General features: G+C 45.2%; 3 non-coding genes across 3 annotated transcripts; all 3 read left to right on the top strand.

The window, feature by feature from the left end:
• Window positions 1-13,452: 13,452 nt before the first annotated feature.
• On the top strand, window positions 13,453-13,534 carry trnal-cag (transfer RNA leucine (anticodon CAG)). The gene has a single exon. It is a non-coding gene; the product is annotated as a tRNA-Leu (tRNA).
• Window positions 13,535-15,148: 1,614 nt separating this feature from the next.
• Window positions 15,149-15,221, top strand: trnav-aac (transfer RNA valine (anticodon AAC)). The gene has a single exon. It is a non-coding gene; the product is annotated as a tRNA-Val (tRNA).
• Window positions 15,222-16,885: 1,664 nt separating this feature from the next.
• trnal-cag (transfer RNA leucine (anticodon CAG)) lies at window positions 16,886-16,967 on the top strand. The gene has a single exon. It is a non-coding gene; the product is annotated as a tRNA-Leu (tRNA).
• The last annotated feature ends 955 nt before the right edge of the window (window positions 16,968-17,922 follow it).

Below are 17,922 nucleotides of genomic sequence, written 5' to 3'. Positions count from 1 at the left end.
GTTGTGGATGGACTGGGAAAAGACATTGACGTGTTCGGTCAGCCATAAGGATATCAAATGGCGGGGAAGCTCTGGCGGGTGTAATGGCCCCTCTCCTATTCCTCTCTGTCTGTGCTGTTTCTGACAGAGGGTTTTAAACAATAACATGATGAGGGCCCTGTGAATCTACACCACGGAATACCAAGGTCCTCCCATTTATCCCACTACTCACAGCTGGAATACACAGCTCCTGTTGCAGCTTTAGATCAGACAGTGGAGGATTCTCCCAGGCGCTCTGTCAGACTGCATGCTCCTTTACACAGGTTTCCAACTGCACACATGGAGCAAACGGCCATGTAGATATTGGGGATTCAGGGACAGATTTCCCCTTTGCCTGGCTAGAGTTCTGGCCGCAGAAATAAACATGAATTTGGGACATTCAGGACCTTACCCTGGATTCTTATCACTTTAAAATGTAAACTGAAATTTAATTTACTCTGCTATAACATTCTTATATCTTCAATATTCACGAAAACTGTGCAACATGTCCTTGGATGTAGCCATGGTGAAGTTTGGTGATGAGTGCAGTATGTTTCATGTTGTCGGTAGGAACTTGCAGAAGGAAGTTCGTGAAGTGTCAATGAATCAAATTCTGTGCCAAATTGAAGCCGACCCAATGAAAAGCCCTGCGACATCGATAACGTCACATGGTAAACAACACAGCGAGTCACAGAAACCCAGTTTTAAATCCCATTTTTCTGTGGCCCGTTTCCTGAACCTGATGCTCGAAAAGTCACAGGTCCATGTCAGTTTCTCCTCCTCTGCCTTAGCATTAATTCCAGAACCACAGCAAAAGTAGAACAGGCGGGTCGAAGGTCCCAGAGGTACGAGTAGGGCACTTTGTGGGCTTGCTGCCCGTGGGCTCCAGTGGAGCAACTGATCAGCGCTTGGTACTGAACAGTGTGTTAAAATGCCGCAGTTGTAATTTCAATCCTTATCTGCTTTTACTGACGTTGATCAGGAATTATTGGAACATCAGACTGAAGTTGAGTTGAAGAGTAATGTCAAATAAAGCAGAATCTATTCGAAAACGCCAGTTTCTGATTTGTGGGATTTTTCTGTCTTTGGGAAGGGTGTCAATTATTAACCGTAAACCTGCACATATCCCCCGGATGATTATCCATCTGTGGATCGAGAAACAGAGGTGATATTTTAGTTTGATGACCTTTTTTCAAATCTCTGACACTGCACTGGATTACATTCTTGAAAAGGCTATTCAACTCGTTTCATATCATCCTGTTTGGTGCAAACTCACACAGCTCATTCAACCATTCGAAAGGAATTCGATTTATCTCTTTGGGTAGATTGAATGTTGTCAGCGTATCTGGTAAAGTCATGACAAATAGTTTTGCTGCTGTGTGGAACAGAGGGTTCCAACAGGAAGAAGGATGATTCTTGTCGCTGGATTTTTCGGACAGAGATCAGTGAGAATTAAATGGACTCAGTCCCGTTCCTGGTCATTGTGAACAAATGTTCAAGGCAACAGATGGCAATGATAATGATGTTTGACATTGACAGGTCCATTCCTACCCACTAGAATCGCATTGTATTACAGATCACGTGAGCGGAGGAGTTGATGATCCTTATGGCAACCTGAGACAGTGCGACAATTAATCCCATGTTGTTAGTCTCACTCTATCCCATAAACCAGTTAGCAACGGACTGAGCTAACCGGCTCCCATTTAATGCAAAGCTAAAACAAACAGCTCAATACATTAACAATTTGTATTAGTTCACGTCGAACCAGCTGCTACACCTTTAAACACCACCAGCTCTTCTTACACTTAACATGTTCAGTTGCAGGTGTTATGCAATTCCTTTCTGATGAACGCTAAACAATTCGTGAGTGTGTTACCTTTGCCTCCCCTACCAGGCAGCCCAGAATCCCTGTCCCTGTTAAATTCGCTCCTTGTGTGCCTGCACGTGGTTTTTCAACTATTCTGAGATCATCTTCTAAAATGATTTTTTTCTTTCTGAATAATCAATTCCGATACATGGATACAAAAAAAAATCGAATTCGGCCAATCAGTTTAAATTATGCCCCAATCAAGTTTGAATTTGATATTTTTACAATGTTAAAACCAATGAAACGATCCGGCGTTTTGTGGGACAAATATCAGACATTTTGAACAGTTATCCAGAGCGGCAAAGAACACCAAAGAGAGCAGCTAAAATACCAAGAGATGGAGAATGTTATTAAAATCTCCAAGAGGTGCCTATCTGGAGAAATAGATTGCATAGAAAAAAAAACATTAACACCGACCTGGATAAAAAATCTACAGAGGAAGATACAAAGAGAAGATTCGACAACTAGCTGGTTTTTAAAATTGATTTTTTTAAATAAAATGTTAATGGGCTCGGGGTTGGGGAAGGTATTGTAGAGCAGAAGGTTAAAGACCGGTTGAGAGAAAATGAGTTAAAAGTAGTTATAAGTTTATTATTCTCTGTCAAATGTTAAAAAAATCAATAACGTTGTTATTTTTAACTTTAAATGGTGATTTTTGGGATCGTTGTCTGCCTCTTGAATTTTAACAGAATACAGCACGGCGTGAATCCTTTCTGTTTTGCTGATTGACATTAGAGAGGGGTTTACCTCGTCAAGTAACACCAGTTTCTGTGGTTGCTTTGTTGTTTCGCTCATTTGTGCATTTTGCCTCATTAACGATTTTGAAGTTGTCCTCTCTACACAAAACGTCCGTGCTTTTGTACCAGTGAACAAGAGGTGCAGTGTGTCTAAGCGACAGGACACCCGACAATAACATTCGACGCTGATTCAATCTATCTATCCTGATATTGACCCAGGAAACAGCACTGCGCTCTCTCCTCGAGTCTGGAAAACACAGATAATGTTACATCCCGCTCTCAAGGGGGCTTCTCATTCCATTGCTTTCAATTCCTCACAAAACCCGTTTCAACAGATTTTGTCACTGAGTCATTTCTTTGTTTGTGTTCAAATCCTGTGAGCAGAGGGTCCCAGTTGGAGCATGATGAGCCCATAACCCAGAGGGCTGACCATATTCTGTGCACTGTAGTCTGCTGTTCATCCTTTCACTAACAGCAGGTAGACGTATTTATGCTCTGCCAATTTTCACGCCTGTTTTAAGAAACAAGATAAACATTTCCTGGTTCCTGCTTTTGTTGTCACACAGACCAAGATTGTAAATGCTGGGAACATGCACTGGTCGAGACTGTTTGCTCTCCCACATCTGTTTTCTCCCCAGGAGGTGTTCAGATGATGGTCTAAATCGCTTTATTCTGTTCCCTGTCACTCTGGGATGATGTGAGCTGTGAAATCTGTTCTCTGCACTGGGGGTAACGTGATAAAGTTTATACACATCAGTTCCAATGTAACTGAGCAACAGGACTCGCTGCAGTAACACCCCATGCTGAATCAGACAGCAGAGCCCTTGCTGTGACTTCGAGAAGGACACAGACATGTTCCCGATGACTGCGAGAGATTATCTCTTTCCCAGCAGTTCTGCACTTTTCTATCAGTCTCAGATGGCGTTATTTGCACAAGGTTCCCAAGAGAATGAGTTCCTGTGCATGCATGATCTCCGTTTGTTCAGCTTTCCAGAAGTTCCATAACTCCCACTCCCTCTAACCGCCTCCCGCGCTCCATAAGCCTTAATCTGGTTGATAGGAAACTGAAGAGCGGACACACATTGCTCTCCCACGACACTGATTGCTAATAGAAGACGAGTTGATCCAGCTCCCATGGTGGGAGCCCGCTCGTGGGGGAACTGGCCAGCACAGCCTCCTGGGAACCGGGAGTCAGAGCGGCAAGGAGCTGTTATTAAAACTCAGTGCTGCCTTCACTCCGGAACAACAGAAGAAACTTTTTTTAAAAAAAAAACAACAAGGAAAGTCACCTGATTTATGGATCATGCTTCTGCTGCGGTCTGGCTCTTTGGTTTTGGGTGTGATATCGCCTCCGGTGGGGGATGTAAGTGCGAGCCCTGGAGTTTTGCATCCAGCTCCATTTTGGACTCAGGTATAATTGTGATGGATCGAGTTCACATTAAGGTACCAAAGCTTAAAGACACACAACAGTACCTTCTTGTAGACCGTTACTAGGCGGAGAAATGGATTCCCTAACTTCAAATGATGCTGATCCTGTTAATGTGGATTTTGCCGAGGGCACGTCCTGTGAGGAGTAACCTGAAAGCCTTAATCTGTCCAAAATGTTGTTTTTCTCATGCTGTCATCTGCATACGATTGATTACTATGATCTGCATTTACCAATCGCAAACAAAAGTTTTCACTGTACTCAGGTTCACGTGACAATCAAATAAAGTCAATCAATCAAACTACACAGACACTTCCTTATTGTTTGGGTTGCATGGCCTCACTTTGCACTGTGACATATTTTGTGATTCTGAGTGAAATCACAGTTAAATCAACACAATGTGGCAAGTTAGTTGCAGGTTGTATTGACACAACCTGGACACATCTGCACCACAGAGTGTCGCACAATAATACTGAAGACCTTTTGAAATCATCCTCGGAGGTACATGCCACACGCCAGTCGAAAAGCAGAAGTCTGTGTGAAACTGCTCTGGTCAGCGCTAACAGATCGGCCCAGTCGGAGCGTTTTGGGCTCATAGCCATGAAATTAATGGATTGAAAACATCCTCTACTCGTTGACAATTCCTTGTTTCATTGTGTGTACTGTACCCGCCAGTGTTTCTCTATAACAGATCTCCATTCTACGCATTGCGTGTTGTTTCACTTTCTGCTTCCTTTCATTCAATGTATCTGAAATGAATATTTCATACTGATACACACGGGAAATTTGCACAAATGAGGAAACACACTTGTGAAGTTCTGGAAGCTCTTTTCCTGTTCTCTGTCGGTGTGCTCTGATCTGATTCGCAAAATCTCTTGCCATAGCTGGGAATAAACTGGTGAAGGTGAGACCCATCAGTTGTAGAGTGCTCTATGCGCATGACGCCCTGCAGTTATTCCCCACGCCGTTTCACACAGCAGTGTTCTCCCTGTGAAATGAAAAGTTGTGAATTACAATTCGATCAATTTGTTGGAGACAGAATTGCGATCCGGCACAGCTCCACATAATTACGACATACATCACCAACTATGAATAACCACAGGGATATACAAGCGTCAGAGAGTCGCTTCTGAATAGCTTCTGTCGGCGCGTGAGTGACGCCACACATTGATGCTGTCCCTCTTCCTGTCTCTGGGACAGAGTGGCTGATGGTGAAACAATGTCTCATTGTTAACTCTATCTTCTGCGTTAAACTGTCTGCAGCCCCGCAGCTCAGGGACATGGGGATGGCTCTCAGTGAGTGAGGGTTTCACTGGGATTGTCTTTATCTGGGAAAGTTGGGGCTCAGATGTTAACTGCTGCCCGATTGCAGCATAAAGCCGATGTTACTGTTACAAAAAACGTTCTGCAGGATTGCTGTGTGAAGATGGATTTTGAACAGCAAACAGGCTGCACAAAAATGCCCTCACATGAATTTACTTGAGGGTAGAGAATCCGGAGTCCATTTGTGTCTTACCCACCAGCTCAACATCTTTATCGCTTCTCAGATAAATGATATTTGCAGGAAGCTCCCAATCAAACTTGCTGATTCCCAGCACTTGATGGAACTGGCTGTACCGATGAGAGCGAGCTTTAGAGTGTAACCACACTTGCCTCCCCTCACACTGCTTGTCCGTGGAGGGAAATAGCTGAATACTCTGCCAATGGAGACAACTTAGAACAAGCAGAAGGGATAAACAGTACTGTTCTGTGAACAAGGAGATGGAATGAGAAGGCCATATTCTGAAAGCACTTTGATGCTTAGAAATCTGAGAACAAATTGGGATGTAGTTGGACCTGACCGAATCTCAGCTGGTTTGGTGTTGCCAATGTAAGAGTGTCTAGGGCACGATTTTCACTTAGCAGCTTGTGTTAATACTGGCATGGGAGAATGTCTGACTTCAAATCGCCATCGAGCCTTGGTTGTTTGGTTTCACTTTTTCCCGGTCGACAGATCAACTGTTTGATAAAAGGATGTAAATCATTAACTTGCACCCTTTGAAATACCTTTGAGTTTTGGAGTCAGAAGTGTCATTGCAGTGGGCATGGCACAGTACCACATGTGGTGAAAGTGAAACAAGTGTGAGAGGATGTTCACCCACAGAACCCCACTCTGAGTAAATCCACCATCTAGATATTCACACAGTTCTGGGGGTGAAACTTTAGGAAGTGGGGACGTGAAATGATTGAAAACAGCGCTGAACACGTTGATGAGAATGGTGCTGTGTACGAGGAATGTCAACAATAAAGGTCATTTGGAAAGGTGGGACAGGTCTCCTTGGAGAGCAGAAGGCCAAAACCTGGCCTGGTTAAACCTTTCCAAGACATAAGTGGGTTAGACAGAGGGAATAAGGAAGGGGGAATGCTCCCTCCACCTGAAAGGATCGAGAACGATTCGGCAAAGTTTTAAAGACATTAGTAAAAGAAGAAAAATGTACATGAGGAGAAATGTTTTCACAAAGGGAATGGTTAGAGTCTGACATTGACAAAGACGCAGTTTCAATCGAGTTGTTGAAAAACTAATTCAATGTTCATGTTGAAAGTAAAATGTGTAGAGTTACAGGGAGAAGGCAAGAGAATGATACGAAAAGAAAATCACATTTATCTCTGTAGAGAGCCAGCACAGCTAAGGTGTTTTGTTGCACATTTGTGATTCTGACTGGAATCACAGTTCGACCAACAGGATGGAGGGAGTTAAACAACGGTGATATTGGCAAAGCCGGGACACATGACACAACAGAATGTGATGCAGCACGTACATGTCACAGGAAGGATGGCGCTGTCTGAAAATCCTGCAGGGTCTCCTGCGGATCAGACACAGGAAATTTCACTATTCGAACTGAATCAACCCTATGAAGGATAACCAAGGAGCCGGAGGATCCAGCTTCAGAACTCAGTTACTAAAGAAGCTGAGGATCGACTCCCCCCACTGCAGTTTCTGTGGCTGTGGCGTGTTCAAATAAAAAGCAGAACCGGGAGTTTGCTTTGTGGAGACAGGCGCCAGTGTCCATCTTGTCATGATCGTGTTTGCGTCCCATACGGTAAATCGTGGGCTCAAGCTGCTTTAGGTTGTAGGCAAGTTGAGGTTTTAACAAATTGGGTATGACTCCTACAGAGTGAACTGTGGTGTGGGAGAGTGCAGATTTTCTCAAAATGTCTGTGCTGTCATGGTAGTGTTCGCCTCCCGCACGGAAAACCGCAATCAGCTCTACAGCTGCTTTATGTTCCAGGCAGGTTGAGTATTTACAAGAACCGAATGGAGACTGTTATTACATTGCTGTTGTGAAACAAAGTCCTGTCTCAGCCGGTACGCTGCAGGGAAAGTCGTCCCACCTTATTCCACGTCGCCCTACGGTCCAAACATTGACGAAATCCTTGTCGAAATTGTGTCATCAATTTCACGTGTTTTTTTTTTACCTTTTCAAGATGTTAATTACGCTGGACAATAACAAGCTATTGGAAACAGAAAGGTGAAACGGAGAATTGCTTCAACTTTCAGTGCTGGATGCCACTGAGCTGCAGTACAGCGACCTCGGCTGGTTTCTGTCGTGTAGTGCTCATCCCGTTCACCGAACAAGCGCAAAGTCCCCAGTTCGAAACTGGGCAGAAACTGTTTTGTTCTTCAACTGCAGACTTTCACATGGACAAGAACGGAGCTTCCTTGCTTGCTTTCCCATCTGCTAACCTGACTTCGAATTTGCTTGAACGAATCTGCTGTCGTAGTGAAATGTAAGGCAACTCCATTTAATGACTGTGCAAAGCATTATAAAGTTTTTCTCCAACCTGGTTCTGATCATATGCCATTCTGTTTGAGAGTGTAGTTGCCGCGTTCTGATCCTTCCACGAAAAGCAGTACCGCATTTGCATTCCTTGCGCAGGCGGCCCGGTTCAAAGGCAGGGAAGAAGCTGATGCACTGGTGTCACAGCGCACCACGAATTCCTGAACTTGTCTGTCTGTCAAACGTACCCCAAAGTCGTCTCTGAAAGGCCTCATTTGGAAGCTGTCTGTCGTTATTCAACGCGCGAGAGTTGGCACCAGAGGTCCTGAATCATGTTTTGGAGCAGTTCGCACGTTAGTGGCTCATTCAATCAGCAACAGCAATGAAAAAAACATACACTCTGAGAGGAACCTCCGCACCTGTGCCGTCATCGCGTCGCTAGTATTAAGGTGCGCCCCGAGACCTAAGCCTTGTTGGAACTGAAACGGAGGAATCGACAGAGAGGCTACAGAATGACATCGCATCCATTTGGTTTTCTTTAAATCACTGACGAGCAGGAAAATGTAAACGGGGAGGGCGAGTGGAGAAGTGTGGCAATTGAAGCTCTGGTGAAGCTCCTTCTTTGTGATTCACTCAGCAAACAGAGACGTGAAGGTGACTCAGGCGTGAGAGCTCTTCACATCGAGAACAAAAAGCAATCAAGGGCAGATAGCACCTCTTCCGGAGTGGCGGTGGGGTGAGGTAATTACCTTTTGAGTTCTGTTACTATGTTCAGAAACTGCCTTTTAGATTGAGGTGAACAGAAACTCCATTTCTAACAAGCACCATGGAATTTAGCAAAATGTATTGAGTCGCTTCTCGTCGATTCCCGCACAGGTTTCCGACTCAGTTGGTATCCATGTGGCTCATGTCCAGGAGTGAACATCTCTGCAGCAAATTGCCCGTTTAAGGTAAAAGGCACGGAAAGTGTCATCTCGAACAGGCTCCGAGGGCAGAGCATCCTCACAATGTGATCTGTCGCTCTCGGAATGTAATGCGACTTCCGGTTTTAGGGTAGAGAACTTTCTTTGGGACCCTTATTCTGCAAAACAGACACAGTGACTGAATAAATGCTGCACGGTATGATTTGGAACACGGCCTGCTCAGCTTTGTGCATTTTCCCTGTAGTCCGGTGTGTTTCGTGTTCCGTGTAAACGTGAAAGTCGTCCTGTTTCGAGCAATGGGTGAAATCATTTAGCAGAGCAAGAATCGAAATTGCAGGAATGTCAAGCAGCTCATGGTTATTTGACCAAATCATAAGCGAACATATATTGTCACGCACTCACAGATACATTTGTAGCTGAAAAGAGACCGAGAAGATAGACTCAGCTTACCATTGATTTTTGTCTGGATTGATGGGCTATCATTATCTGCTGCGACATTGACATTGTCGCCGGGCACATCCCAGCAGCTGTGCGAGTCGGAGATGGATCATGGAACCCTTTTCATGTGACTTTGCATCTGTTGAAGATGGCTCATAGCATGCTGGCCTTCATAACAAGAGGAATTGAGTATAGAAGCAAAGAGGTGCTTCTGCAGCTGTACAGGGCCCTGGTGAGACCACACCTGGAGTACTGTGTACAGTTCTGGTCTCCAAATTTGAGGAAAGACATTCTGGCTATTGAGGGAGTGCAGCGTAGGTTCACGAGGTCAATTCCTGGAATGGCAGGATTTCCTTACACGGAAAGACTGAAGCGACTGGGCTTGTATACCCTTGAGTTTAGAAGACTGAGAGGGGATCTGATTGAAACGTATAGGATTATGAAAGTATTGGACACTCTGGCAGGAGGAAACATATTTCCGCTCATGGGGGAGTGCCGAACCAGAGGACACAACTTAAAAATACTGGGTAGACCATTTAGGACAGAGATGAAGAGAAACTACTTCACCCAGAGAGTGGTGGCTGTGTGGAATGCTCTTCCCCAGAGGGCAGTGGAGGCCCAGTCTCTGGATTCATTTAAGAAAGAATTGGATAGAGCTTTTAAAGATAGTGGAGTCAAGGGTTATGGAGATAAGGATGGAATAGGATACTGATTGGGAATGATCAGCCATGATCATATTGAATGGTGGTGCAGGCTCGAAGGGCTGAATGGCCTAATCCTGCATCTCTTGTCTATTGTTGTTATGCAGGAGCACAATTGGAAATACAAGAAAATGGGCAGCTTGACCATCTGGTAGTTTGCCTGAGCGGTCTAAGACGCTGGGTCTAAGTTCCAGTCTTGAATGGGGCGTGGGTTTGAATCCTGCCACTGCCATTTTTGCTGTTTAACAACAACGCTGCAGCTTGTTAAAATGCTGTTTCGGTCACCACTGCATTGATGCTGAAATCAAAAGTAAAATGGGTTTGCTTCCCGGCGAATTAACTGTGGTGTGGTATAGTACCACGTGTAAAATCGCAAACATCTCTGCCGTTCCAGGCAATTTGTGTTTTTACTGGAACCGAATGGAGACTGTTATTTCATCGCTGTTGTGATGAAACACTGCAGAAACGAACGACTTCCTTACTTTTGCTTCGACTGACCATACTCCGTGAAATTTTCCCAGACCCTCAGTTGAGGATTTTTGCTGCTGGAAGTTACCTCAGAAACCCTGTTAACTCGTAATGTGGTGACTCGACTCGTCGTTATTTGGTTTTCTGGCCAATGGGAAAATCGATCCAATGAATTTCGATGTCACATGTTATTGAATTTCTCCCATTTCCTTTATTTCCGTCCTGGAGACACCGGAAGGGAAAGGTAATCTAATCGAGACTGTGATTGGTGAAATTCACTTTTTATGGCCCATTCTTATTATGTTCTTTCTTTCTCTCTTTTCAGCATTGTCTGGGAAGTGTTGGTGCACTAAGGCTGCAGTATGTTTGAAAGAGTTCTTTGGAATTGCCCTGTTGTTAGTTGTGAGATTACTTTATGACTCATGCCCTCGGACTGACTCACATTTAGCATTCATGCATCTCTGTGTCTGAAAATGCATTAGGCATGCCAGTTTTGTTTGTGTTCCGTGTTAAATGCTTACTGTTTTGCGATTCGCTCAGTACATTACGAGTTAACAGGGTTTCTGAGGTAACTTCCAGCAGCAAAAATCCTCAACTGAGGGTCTGGGAAAATTTCGCGGTGTATGGTCAGTCGGAGCAAAATTAAGGAAGTGGTTCATTTCTGCAGTGTTTCACAATACTACCTTTCCCGTGAGCAGTCGAACAGACTAAACGATTGTGCCACAGACTGCGACGGCAAGCTCTGCTAAAAAGTAATCCTTTAAAGCCGGTGTAAGCAACACGACGGTATTGGGGTACACCGCGTGGAAACAGATACGTCGGTGTATCTCGTCCATGCTCACCACATAGCCAAAATTAAACAAGTCCCGTTCCCCAGCATTTGGCCCCAATCCCGCTAAACCCATCCTATCCAGAAACTCATCCGATTACCTTTGCCATTTTCTGAGTGTAATCGCCTCCTCCACTTCCTCTGGGAGCTCATTCCAAACACACACAACCTTCTGTGTGGGAAATGTGCCTCAGGTCCTTTGTCAATTTCAGCCCACTCACCTTAAACCGATGCTCTCGATTTTTCAACTCACCCCAACTTGGGTAAAACACATAAATACTCAGTTTACAACCCTTCCATAAGATCATGTTGCAGCCGTTATGCTGCGGGGAAAGTCGTCCCAGCTTATTCCACCTCGCCCTACGGTCCAAACATTGACGACATCCTTGTCTATATTTTGTCATCAATTTCCCGTGTTTTTTTTTACGTTTTCAAGATGTTAATTACGCTGGACAATAACAAGCTATTGGAAACAGAAAGGTGAAACGTCGAATTGCTTCAACTTTCAGTGCTGGATGCCACTGAGCTGCAGTGCGGTAGCCTCCGCTGGTTTCTGTAGTGTAATGGTCATCACGTTCGCCTGAACACGCGAAAGGTTCCCAGTTCGAAACTGGGCAGAAACTGCTTTCTTTTTCAAGTGCAGCCTTTCACATGCACAAGAACGGAGCTTCCTTGCTTGCTTTCCCATCTGCAAACCTGCCTTCGAATTTGCTTGAACGAATCTGCTGTCGTAGTGAAATGCAAGGCAACTCCATTTAATTACTGTGCAAAGCATTATAAAGTTTTTCTCCAACCTGGTTCTGATCATATGCCATTCTGTTTGAGAGTGTAGTTGCCGCGTTCTGATCCTTCCACGAAAAGCAGTACCGCATTTGCATTCCTTGCGCAGGCGGCCCGGTTCAAAGGCAGGGAAGAAGCTGATGCGCTGGTGTCACAGCGCACCACGAATTCCTGAACTTGTCTGTCTGTCAAACGTACCCCAAAGTCGTCTCTGAAAGGCTTCATTTGGAAGCTGTCTGTCGTTATTCAACGCGCGAGAGTTGGCACCGGAGGTCCTGAATCATGTTTTGGAGCAGTTCGCACGTTAGTGGCTCATTCAATCAGCAACAGCAATGAAACAAACATACACTCTGAGAGGAACCTCCGCACCTGTGCTGTCATAGCGTCGCTAGTATTAAGGTGCGCCCCGAGTTCTAAGCCATGTTGGAACTGAAACGGAGGAATCGACAGAGAGGCTACAGAATGACATCGCATCCATTTAATTTTCTTTAAATCACTGACGAGCAGGAAAATGTTCACGGGGAGGGCGAGTGGAGAAGTGTGGCAATTGCAGCTCTGGTGAAACTCCTTCTTTGTGATTCACTCAGCAAACAGAGACGTGAAGGTGACTCAGGCGTGAGAGCTCTTCACATCGAGAACAAAAAGCAATCAAGGGCAGTTAGCACCTCTTCCGGAGTGGCGGTGGGGTGAGGTAATTACCTTTTGAGTTCTGTTACTATGTTCAGAAACTGCCTTTTAGATTGAGGTGAACAGAAACTCCATTTCTAAGAAGCACCATGGAAGTTAGCAAAATGTATTGAGTCGCTTCTCGTCGATTCCCGCACAGGTTTCCGACTCAGTTGGTATCCATGTGGCTCATGTCCAGGAGTGAACATCTCTGCAGCAAATTGCCCGTTTCAGGTAAAAGGCACGGAAAGTGTCATCTCGAACAGGCTCCGAGGTCAGAGCATCCTCACAATGTGATCTGTCGCTCTCGGAATGTAATGCGACTTCCGGTTTTAGGGTAGAGAACTTTCTTTGGGACCCTTATTCTGCAAAACAGACACAGTGACTGAATAAATGCTGCACGGTATGATTTGGAACACGGCCTGCTCAGCTTTGTGCATTTTCCCTGTAGTCCGGCGTGTTTCGTGTTCCGTGTAAACGTGAAAGTCGTCCTGTTTCGAGCAATGGGTGAAATCATTTAGCAGAGCAAGAATCGAAATTGCAGTAATGTCAAGCAGCTCATGGTTATTTGACCAAATCATAAGCGAACATATATTGTCACGCACTCACAGATACATATGTAGCTGAAAAGAGTCTGAGAAGATAGACTCAGCTTACCATTGATTTTTGTCTGGATTGATGGGCTATCATTATCTGCTGCGAAATTGACATTGTAGCCGGGCACATCCCAGCAGCTGTGCGAGTCGGAGAGAGTTCATGGAACCCTTTTCATGTGACTTTGCGTCTGTTGTTATGCAGGGGCACAATTGGAAATGCAAGAAAAGGGGCTGTGCGGTCGGCTGGTAGTGTGGCCGAGCGGTCTAAGGCGCTGGATCCAGATTCCAGTCTTGAAAGGGGCGCGGGTTCGAATCCCGCCACTGCCATTTCTGCTGTTTAACTCCAATGCTGCAGCTTGTTAAAATGCTGTTTCCGCCCCCACTGTATTGATGTTGAAAACAAAAGTAAAATGGGTTTGCTTCCCGGGGAATTAACTGTGGTGTGGGACAGTGCCACGCGGAAAATCGCAAACAGCTCTGCGGTTCCAGGCAATTTGTGCGTTTACTGGAACCGAATGGAGAATGTTATTTCATCGCTGTTGTGATGAAACACTGCAGAAACGAACGACTTACTTACTTTTGCTCCGACTGACCATACTCCGTGAAATTTTCCCAGACCCACAGTTGAGGATTTTTGCTGCTGGAAGTTACCTCAGAAACCCTGTTAACTCGTAATGTGGTGACTCGACTCGTCGTTATTTGGTTTTCTGGCCAATGGGAAAATCGATCCAATGAATTTCGATGTCACATGTTATTGAATTTGTCCCATTTCCTTTATTTCCGTCCTGGAGGCATCGGAACGGAAAGGGAATCTCATCGAGACTGTGATTGGTGAAATTCACTTTTTGTGGCCCCTTCTTATTATGTTCTTTCTTTCTCTCTTTACAGCATTGTCTGGGAGGTGTTGGTGCACTAAGGCTGCAGTATGTTTGAAAGAGTAGTTTGGAATTGCCCTGTTGTTAGTTGTGAGATTACTTTATGACTCATGCCCTCGGACTGTCTCACATTTAGCATTCATGCATCTCTGTGTCTGAAAATGCATTAGGCATGCCAGTTTTGTTTGTGTTCCGTGTTAAATGCTTACTGTTTTGCGATTCGCTCAGTACATTACGAGTTAACAGGGTTTCTGAGGTAACTTCCAGCAGCAGAAATCCTCAACTGAGGGTCTGGGAAAATTTCACGGAGTATGGTCAGTCGGATCAAAAGTAAGGAAGTCGTTCGTTTCTGCAGTGTTTCACAATACTACCTTTCCCGTGAGCAGTCGAACAGACGAAACGATTGTGCCACAGACTGCGACGGCAAGCTCTGCTAAAAAGTAATCCTTTAAAGCCGGTGTAAGCAACACGACGGTATTGGGGTACACCGCGTGGAATCAGATACTTCGGTGTATCTCGTCCATGCTCACCACATAGCCAAAGTTAAACAAGTCCCGTTCCCCAGCATTTGGCCCCTATCCCGCTAAACCCATCCTATCCAGAAACTCATCCGATTACCTTTGCAATTTTCTGAGTGTAATCGCCTCCTCCACTTCCTCTGGTAGCTCATTCCAAACACGCACAACCTTCTGTGTGGGAAATGTGCCTCAGGTCCTTTGTCAATTTCAGCCCACTCACCTTAAACCGATGCTCTCGATTTTTCAACTCACCCCAACTTGGGTAAAACACATAAATACTCAGTTTACAACCCTTCCATAAGATCATGTCGCAGCCGTTATGCTGCGGGGAAAGTCGTCCCAGCTTATTCCACCTCGCCCTACGGTCCAAACATTGACGACATCCTTGTCTATATTTTGTCATCAATTTCACGTTGTTTTTTTTACGTTTTCAAGATGTTAATTACGCTGGACAATAACAAGCTATTGGAAACAGAAAGGTGAAACGTAGAATTGCTTCAACTTTCAGTGCTGGATGCCACTGAGCTGCATAACGGCGGCGCCGGCTGGTTTCTGTAGTGTAGTGGTCATCACGTTCGCCTAACACGCGAAAGGTCCCCAGTTCGAAACTGGGCAGAAACTGCTTCCTTTTTCAAGTGCAGCCTTTCACATGCACAAGAACGGAGCTTCCTTGCTTGCTTTCCCATCTGCAAACCTGCCTTCGAATTTGCTTGAACGAATCTGCTCTCGTAGTGAAATGCAAGGCAACTCCGTTTAATTCCTGTGCAAAGCATTATAAAGTTTTTCTCCAACCTGGTTCTGATCATATGCCATTCTGTTTGAGAGTGTAGTTGCCGCGTTCTGATCCTTCCACGAAAAGCAGTACCGCATTTGCATTCCTTGCGCAGGCGGCCCGGTTCAAAGGCAGGGAAGAAGCTGATGCGCTGGTGTCACAGCGCACCACGAATTCCTGAACTTGTCTGTCTGTCAAACGTACCCGAAAGTCGTCTCTGAAAGGCTTCATTTGGAAGCTGTCTGTCGTTATTCAACGCGCGAGAGTTGGCACCGGAGGTCCTGAATCATGTTTTGGAGCAGTTCGCACGTTAGTGGCTCATTCAATCAGCAACAGCAATGAAACAAACATACACTCTGAGAGGAACCTCCGGACCTGTGCTGTCATAGCGTCGCTAGTATTAAGGTGCGCCCCGAGATCTAAGCCATGTTGGAACTGAAACGGAGGAATCGACAGAGAGGCTACAGAATGACATCGCATCCATTTAATTTTCTTTAAATCACTGACGAGCAGGAAAATGTTCACGGGGAGGGCGAGTGGAGATGTGTGGCAATTGAAGCTCTGGTGAAACTCCTTCTTTGTGATTCACTCAGCAAACAGAGACGTGAAGGTGACTCAGGCGTGAGAGCTCTTCACATCGAGAACAAAAAGCAATCAAGGGCAGTTAGCACCTCTTCCGGAGTGGCGGTGGGGTGAGGTAATTACCTTTTGAGTTCTGTTACTATGTTCAGAAACTGCCTTTTAGATTGAGGTGAACAGAAACTCCATTTCTAAGAAGCACCATGGAAGTTAGCAAAATGTATTGAGTCGCTTCTCGTCGATTCCCGCACAGGTTTCCGACTCAGTTGGTATCCATGTGGCTCATGTTCAGGAGTGAACATCTCTGCAGCAAATTGCCCGTTTAAGGTAAAAGGCACGGAAAGTGTCATCTCGAACAGGCTCCGAGGGCAGAGCATCCTCACAATGTGATCTGTCGCTCTCGGAATGTAATGCGACTTCCGGTTTTAGGGTAGAGAACTTTCTTTGGGACCCTTATTCTGCAAAACAGACACAGTGACTGAATAAATGCTGCACGGTATGATTTGGAACACGGCCTGCTCAGCTTTGTGCATTTTCCCTGTAGTCCGGCGTGTTTCGTGTTCCGTGTAAACGTGAAAGTCGTCCTGTTTCGAGCAATGGGTGAAATCATTTAGCAGAGCAAGAATCGAAATTGCAGTAATGTCAAGCAGCTCATGGTTATTTGACCAAATCATAAGCGAACATATATTGTCACGCACTCACAGATACATATGTAGCTGAAAAGTGTCTGAGAAGATAGACTCAGCTTACCATTGATTTTTGTCTGGATTGATGGGCTATCATTATCTGCTGCGAAATTGACATTGTAGCCGGGCACATCCCAGCAGCTGTGCGAGTCGGAGAGGGATCATGGAACCCTTTTCATGTGACTTTGCGTCTGTTGTTATGCAGGGGCACAATTGGAAATGCAAGAAAAGGGGCTGTGCGGTCGGCTGGTAGTGTGGCCGAGCGGTCTAAGGCGCTGGATCCAGGTTCCAGTCTTGAAAGGGGCGCGGGTTCGAATCCCGCCACTGCCATTTCTGCTGTTTAACTCCAATGCTGCGGCTTGTTAAAATGCTGTTTCCGCCCCCACTGTATTGATGTTGAAAACAAAAGTAAAATGGGTTTGCTTCCCGGGGAATTAACTGTGGTGTGGGACAGTGCCACGCGGAAAATCGCAAACAGCTCTGCTGTTCCAGCCAATTTGTGCGTTTACTGGAACCGAATGGAGACTGTTATTTCATCGCTGTTGTGATGAAACACTGCAGAAACGAACGACTTGCTTACTTTTGCTCTGACTGACCATACTCCGTGAAATTTTCCCAGACCCTCAGTTGAGGATTTTTGCTGCTGGAAGTTACCTCAGAAACCCTGTTAACTCGTAATGTGGTGACTCGACTCGTCGTTATTTGGTTTTCTGGCCAATGGGAAAATCTATCCAATGAATTTCGATGTCACATGTTATTGAATTTCTCCCATTTCCTTTATTTCCGTCCTGGAGGCATCGGAACGGAAAGGCAATCTCATCGAGACTGTGATTGGTGAAATTCACTTATTATGGCCCCTTCTTATTATGTTCTTTCTTTCTCTCTTTTCAGCATTGTCTGGGAGGTGTTGGTGCACTAAGGCTGCAGTATGTTTGAAAGAGTAGTTTGGAATTGCCCTGTTGTTAGTTGTGAGATTACTTTATGACTCATGCCCTCGGACTGTCTCACATTTAGCATTCATGCATCTCTGTGTCTGAAAATGCATTAGGCATGCCAGTTTTGTTTGTGTTCCGTGTTAAATGCTTACTGTTTTGCGATTCACTCAGTACATTACGAGTTAACAGGGTTTCTGAGGTAACTTCCAGCAGCAGAAATCCTCAACTGAGGGTCTGGGAAAATTTCACGGAGTATGGTCAGTCGGATCAAATCCTTTAAAGCCGGTGTAAGCAACACGACGGTATTGGGGTACACCGCGTGGAATCAGATACTTCGGTGTATCTCGTCC

The sequence above is a fragment of the Chiloscyllium punctatum genome, chromosome 31 (genome assembly GCF_047496795.1).
Source record: "Chiloscyllium punctatum isolate Juve2018m chromosome 31, sChiPun1.3, whole genome shotgun sequence".
Taxonomy (NCBI): domain Eukaryota; kingdom Metazoa; phylum Chordata; class Chondrichthyes; order Orectolobiformes; family Hemiscylliidae; genus Chiloscyllium; species Chiloscyllium punctatum.
This window is presented reverse-complemented; position numbering and strand designations above follow the sequence as displayed.